Source organism: Lolium rigidum, chromosome 4 (genome assembly GCF_022539505.1).
Source record: "Lolium rigidum isolate FL_2022 chromosome 4, APGP_CSIRO_Lrig_0.1, whole genome shotgun sequence".
Taxonomy (NCBI): domain Eukaryota; kingdom Viridiplantae; phylum Streptophyta; class Magnoliopsida; order Poales; family Poaceae; genus Lolium; species Lolium rigidum.
This window is the reverse complement of record NC_061511.1, coordinates 20,543,000-20,548,803: the sequence shown is the minus strand read 5'-3', so window position 1 is coordinate 20,548,803 and position 5,804 is coordinate 20,543,000. Positions and strand designations below refer to the sequence as shown.

At 54.4% G+C, this 5,804-nt stretch overlaps 1 pseudogene; it reads left to right on the top strand.

The window, feature by feature from the left end:
* The first annotated feature begins 361 nt into the window (after positions 1 to 361).
* Positions 362 to 5,183, top strand: LOC124646748 (annotated as a pseudogene).
* The last annotated feature ends 621 nt before the right edge of the window (positions 5,184 to 5,804 follow it).

Below are 5,804 nucleotides of genomic sequence, written 5' to 3'. Positions count from 1 at the left end.
CATGAATATACTTATAGAATACAATAAGCTCACATGAACATACTATTGAAAGAGCAAGATCTGTCCATAGTGTTTTGTGTGTTTGATAACAACACTCAGATGTATTTCACCGTGTGCATAGTTGCCATGAAAGATTTACAGGTGCACAGTGTCCTCGTTGAAAACCTCAGGATCGGAAGACTCAAGAGTAGTTGATAGGTTTTCTGTTTTTATGTGTGTGTCGCAAGGCGACGTGGTTGGAGAGAAAAAGAAAAGAAAAACAATTACAGCATAACCAGCATAACCAGTAGTATCGGTACCGAAAGCGGTAGTACCGCCATATTGCACTTTGGCAAAGGCTTGCAGTGAGCATGCCGGTACCATGACGGTACCTTAACCGGTGGTACCGCTTGAGTCACCCGCGAGGGCGTGGTACTTCCGACCAGGTACCGACACGGTACCGGTAATGCAAACATAACAGTACTTCTGTCCAGGTACCGCAACGGTACCAGGCAGGAGCCAGGGGCTCCCAGAGATTATACTGGTACCATTACGGTACCGGCAGCGGTAGTACCGGTCAAGCCCCACGCAGTGGCGGAGCCAAGCCTTAGCTGTGTAGTCAATTGACTACACAGTTTCTTGACAATATAAGCTACAAATATGCAGAAACTGATTAAAAAATTATACAAACATGTATATTTGACTACACAGATTCAAGCCGACTACACATAGTTGATATGCTGGCTCCGCCACTGGCCCCACGTGTCACTCACTAAAGACCAGTACTGGACCCAAAGCGGTAGTACCGCTCCCATAAGCGGTAGTACCGGTTGTGCGAAAACTAAGGTAACAATTGGATTCGTGGGCCCCATACGTGAAACATGTCGAGTGCGACAGTATCCAAGATTGTGGTGCTTTATGGCCGCGGCACTGAGCTCCGTGTCGATGGCAGGATACGGTGAGGGGCATCGTCCAGGGCATGATCAGCAATGACTCCACAATGGGCGCCGCCTTCGTCCGCCTCTTGTTCCACGGCTGGTTCGTCAGGGTACGTACATGCTCCTATGTTTAAAATGCTGAAATTCCAAATGAATTGTCAGTAGTATCTGACGCTACACAACTTTCAATGGCCAGTTTAATTTTTCCGGAAGAATGCTAATATTTACAGATGGAGTTTTGCAGGGTTGTGATGCGTCCATTCTACTCGATCCGAGCACAAGCAACCCGAACACGGAGAAGCAAGCAATCGCTCTGAGCGGATACGACGCTGTGAACAAGATCAAGGCCGCCCTAGAGCATCTCCAGCCGCGTCTCCCATCCCTCAAACCGCGCCGGATTGAGCGTTTGGGGGACGTGTTTTGTTCGTGCCGCCTTTGAGGGATGTCGCTCCCTAGCCGCGTCCCCCAAACGCCGCCCCAAATGAATTTTGGTGCACGAAAATAAAGGTTTTCATTCAATTTTGATTATATATTACAAAGTTTGAATGAAAACGGCTAGATTTCATCTAGACCTACACTACTGCCCGCCCGGCGGTGCGTTCGACGGCCCCGCCCCGTCGTCGCCTCCCCTACGCCGCAGCTCCTCCTGCGCGCGCCTCCTCTCCTTGCGTTTGGCGTTGGCCTGACGGCTCCGTTCCCGCCGCGCGTCCTCCTCCGCCCTCCCCTGCTGCGCCGCCTGGAGGGAGAGCTCGATGGCGCGTAGAATCTGCGCCTCTTCGCGGGCACGGGCGTCGTCCTGGAGCTTCTTCTCCGACTCGAAGGACTCGAAGAGCGCGCGTTGCTGATCGGCCGTCTCGTCCGGGTGCGGCCCGTCGTCGTCGGACCACTCGAACTCGTCGTCGTCGTCCTCCACCTCGGTCTCCTCCGCCTCGGCCTCCTCCTCCTCCATTGGCGCATCGTCCTCCACATCTGTTGGCGCCTCCATCATCGCCGCCGCCAACACGTCGGCCTCCGCCGCCAACTGGTCCGCCCGCCTCCCCCAGATCGCCGCCAGCGCCGCCTCCCGCTGCCGACGCTCCTCCGCCGCGAGCTGCCGCTGGTGCTCGATCGACTCCCACCGCCGGCGCTCGATCGACTCCCGCCGATCTCGGTACAGCGCATCCCGCTCAGCGAGCTGGCGCTGGCGCTCGTCAACCCACCGCTGCTCCATCTCCGCCCGGTACCGGCACCGTCGCGCCTCCTGTCTCGTCGAGGCGTCAGACGCCGCAACGGTGGCGTCCTGCTGCTCCTGCCACGCTGCTGCCGCCGCGGCCTTGCCAGCAGCAGGGCCATGGGCGCAGAACGCCGCCAGATCCGCCGCCTGCGCCGCCTCCCGCCGCTGCTTACGGTGCGCACGCCATCGCTCTTCCCGGGCCGCTGCTGAGGGGTCGGTGTCGACCTGCGTTTCCGGGACTGCAAGTGGAGGAGACGGTGGTGGAGGGAAGTGGCCAGCGCCGGGGTGGTTCGCCATTGCTACTGGTGGTGGAGGAGACGGCGGTGGAGCGACGAGGGCTGTGTTTGTTGCCGGCGGGGTGTGGTGGCTACCATTGAGCCGGGAGACCTTTTATAGACACCGGCGTCGGGAAGAAAGCGCGGGAACAGGCGAGAAGAGGCGGGAAGAAAGCGCGGGAACGGGCGGTGGCGTGCGCACGCCGGCGGCGCGTCTCGTCGGCGCAGCACCGACGAGACGTCTCGCCTGCCCCTCCGTCGCCATTAAGGCAAAGATGCCGTCGTGTGTCACTGCGCGCGAATAACTTCCGTCACGAGGTAGGCGACGATTAGGTTAAAATTAACTATGCCGCTGACGGGTCGGCCCCGCCACTCTCCGCCTTGCTTTTCGTTGTGTCCGGCGTGCCCGGTGCGTCCCTTGTGGGCGGGAATGGGCTCGGGGCGCCAGACACCGTATGGGGGCGCGCCGGACAAAAATGGGCTTTGGGGGACGCGGCTGGAACGGTTTTTTTGTCCGGCGCGTCCCAAATCCCTTTGGGGGACGCTTTGGGGACGCGGCTGGAGATGCTCGTAGAGTCCATCTGCCCAGGAGTCGTCTCCTGCGCCGACGTCCTGGCCTTCGCGGCGCGCGACTCCACCACCGCCTCGGGCGGTTTCACCTTGGGCATGCCTCCGGCCGCCGCGACTGTCTCGTCTCCGTCTTCGGCGAGGTGTTCCAACACATGCCTTCTCCGTCGTCCCAGCTCGAGGACCTCCTCAAGAGCTTCGACGCCAAGGGCCTTAACGCCGTTGACCTCGTGGCGCTCTCCGGCGCGCACTCCTTCGGCCAAGGAAAACACTTGTGATCCGGCGACCGATCCGCGTCGCGCGATCGGTCGTTCCCACTCTTGCTCGCGCGCTTAGTTTCCTATGGTCCCGGGCTCCCGGCCGAGCTAGCTCACAGAGCTGATTCCTTTTGCATGCCTGAGCTAGATGGTGTGCTCATATCGCTTTCTCTCCCATCCTCTTACAACTCGCTTTTCTCACGTGGCTTCGACCACTGCTGCTTCTTTTTTGCTACCCGTGTACTACTTGCTACTTGATGTGTGCTACAGTGCTAGCGTACACTTGCAAAAGAAATGTATGAGAGGCTATGATTGTGACACTACTAGCTAGCTATCCACCATATTTTTAATTGTTAGCCAAAAAAATGTGAGTGATTAATTAAAATTGTGGTGCTAAAATATAATTATTATCCGATTTTATGTGTATATTATTTTTGACAAACCGGTGTCTTGTCTGTCTTTCACTGCAAACACACGAGCGTCCAGTGGAAATGGCACGGAGGTTGCCGGAGCTAGTGCCGTCGACCCTCCGGCGAGCTAGATTCATAGTCGCCTAGCCGAATCGGAGAGTACACGGCCACAATGGACAACATTGTTTGCCACAAAATTTGTCGAAAACAACTTATGGTTGATTTACAAATATATTTTGCATGGAAATATTACCAATGTTGGATTAGTCAATTGATTTAGCTAAGATGGTTATGGAATATTGTTGTAAATCACTATCATATATGTTGTCAAAACTCGTAGTTGATTAATATTGTAAACACCCAAAAAAAGTTAGTTTTGGTGGTAAGTTTTGTTGTAAATATAATGTTGATTTGTTGTAAACATATTTTTGGCATGGAAATTTTGTATCGGAAATTATTGTTTTTTGTTAAAATTGTTGTAGACTATTGTTGTAAACACCCAATATTTTTGTAGGTTTTGTTGTTAATTATTGTTGTAAATATGTTGATGATTTGTTTTGAAGATATTTATGGCTTGGGAATTTACTATTGGAATTGTTGTTTTGTTAAAATCGTAGTTGATTATTGTTGTGAACACCCAAAAAATTGTTGGTTTTGTTGTTAATTATTATTGTAAATATATTGAGGATTTGTTGTATAGACATATTTTCGCACATATTATTAGTAGTGTTGAAACAGTTATTTTTGTTAGATACTCTTACCCAGTATTGCTACATTCTTGTAATTAAGTATGGAGCTACGTATGTAAAGAGTAGACCCAGCAAGTAGCAAATGTGGAACCCACCCATATGAGCACTGCCATCCACGAGCAAAGAGCAAGCTTGTGTACTCGTTCGAGCACTGTAAAAGCTACTACCAGCTAATTTCAACTTGGCCTGTCGCAGGCACACATGCATGCAGGTGACGGCGACCCATCAAGCAGAAAACGGCACTTGATAGTCTGACTCACGTGCTGCGGTGAAAGCGACATGTTCAAAGGGTGGGTTTCAGACGTCCGATACGCACGGAACGAACGGCGGTCGAGGCAACCGATCCGGGGGCGGGATCGGTCGCCCACGCCCAGCGGCCAGCGCGGCCCTTCGGCCAAACGACCTGCAACTTCGTCAATCCCAGGCTGTATCCCGCCGACCCCACCATGAAGGCGACCTTCGCGACGGCGCTGAGGAGCGTGTGCGGCGTGTGCCCACAGCAAGGCGGGGGATCGATCTTTGTGAACAACAACCGTGTGTCACAAGACCCGAACAAGCTGAGCGATGCGTTCTACCTGAACGCGTGGCATCTAGGCAGGTTCTGTGTTGACGTCAGACCAGACGCTGACGAGCCGCAATGACACGGCGGCTATGGTCGCAGACAACGCCGCCAGACCTATCGCGTGGATGGCCAGGTTCGCGGGGGCCATGTTGAAGATGGGCCGCATCGACGTGCTCACCGGAGCTGCCGGGGAGGTTAGGAAGGTCTGCTTCGCCACCAAGAGCGCGAGCTAGAATTTCGTTCCGACACATACATGGGTGCTGGTCAACCACAGCCAACACGCGTACCATCTGAATCCCGCGAGCCCATCACGGCTCAGCTGGGAGCATTGCTGCTCCGGCCTTGACCCAAATCCAAGGAACGATGTCGGTGCAGCGGCTAGCTCCCGGCAAACTCGACAGACGTGCAAGCGTGCAGTCTTCAACAGCCCGCGAACAAACACAAAGGCCAGCCCACCACTGCTCATCCAGATGCATGATCGCGCTGTTCGAGGAAGATCCTCGTCGCGCAAGCCACCGCGATACCACTCAAGAGGCCGGCGCGCTACCTGCATCGCAAGACATCTTAGTTCCCGAGAGCGCTGAGATCCCCGAGGAAGAACTACGGCCCGAACTCAAGTTCCCGAGACGACGCCTCCAAGGAGGGTACGACGTCAAAGACGCCATCATCGTCCAATTTGGCTAGTCAAATCTGAGGTTTTCACCCGGAACATGAGACCCTAGGCAAGGGAGGTGCCAAAACTCCTCGATGACGCCACAGAGGAAACGACGATCTCAGGCGTCGCCGTCACCGGCCCCGAAAGGGAGGTCTTTCACCTAGAGCATGGTACCTCACCATTGCAGGCATTGTCCATT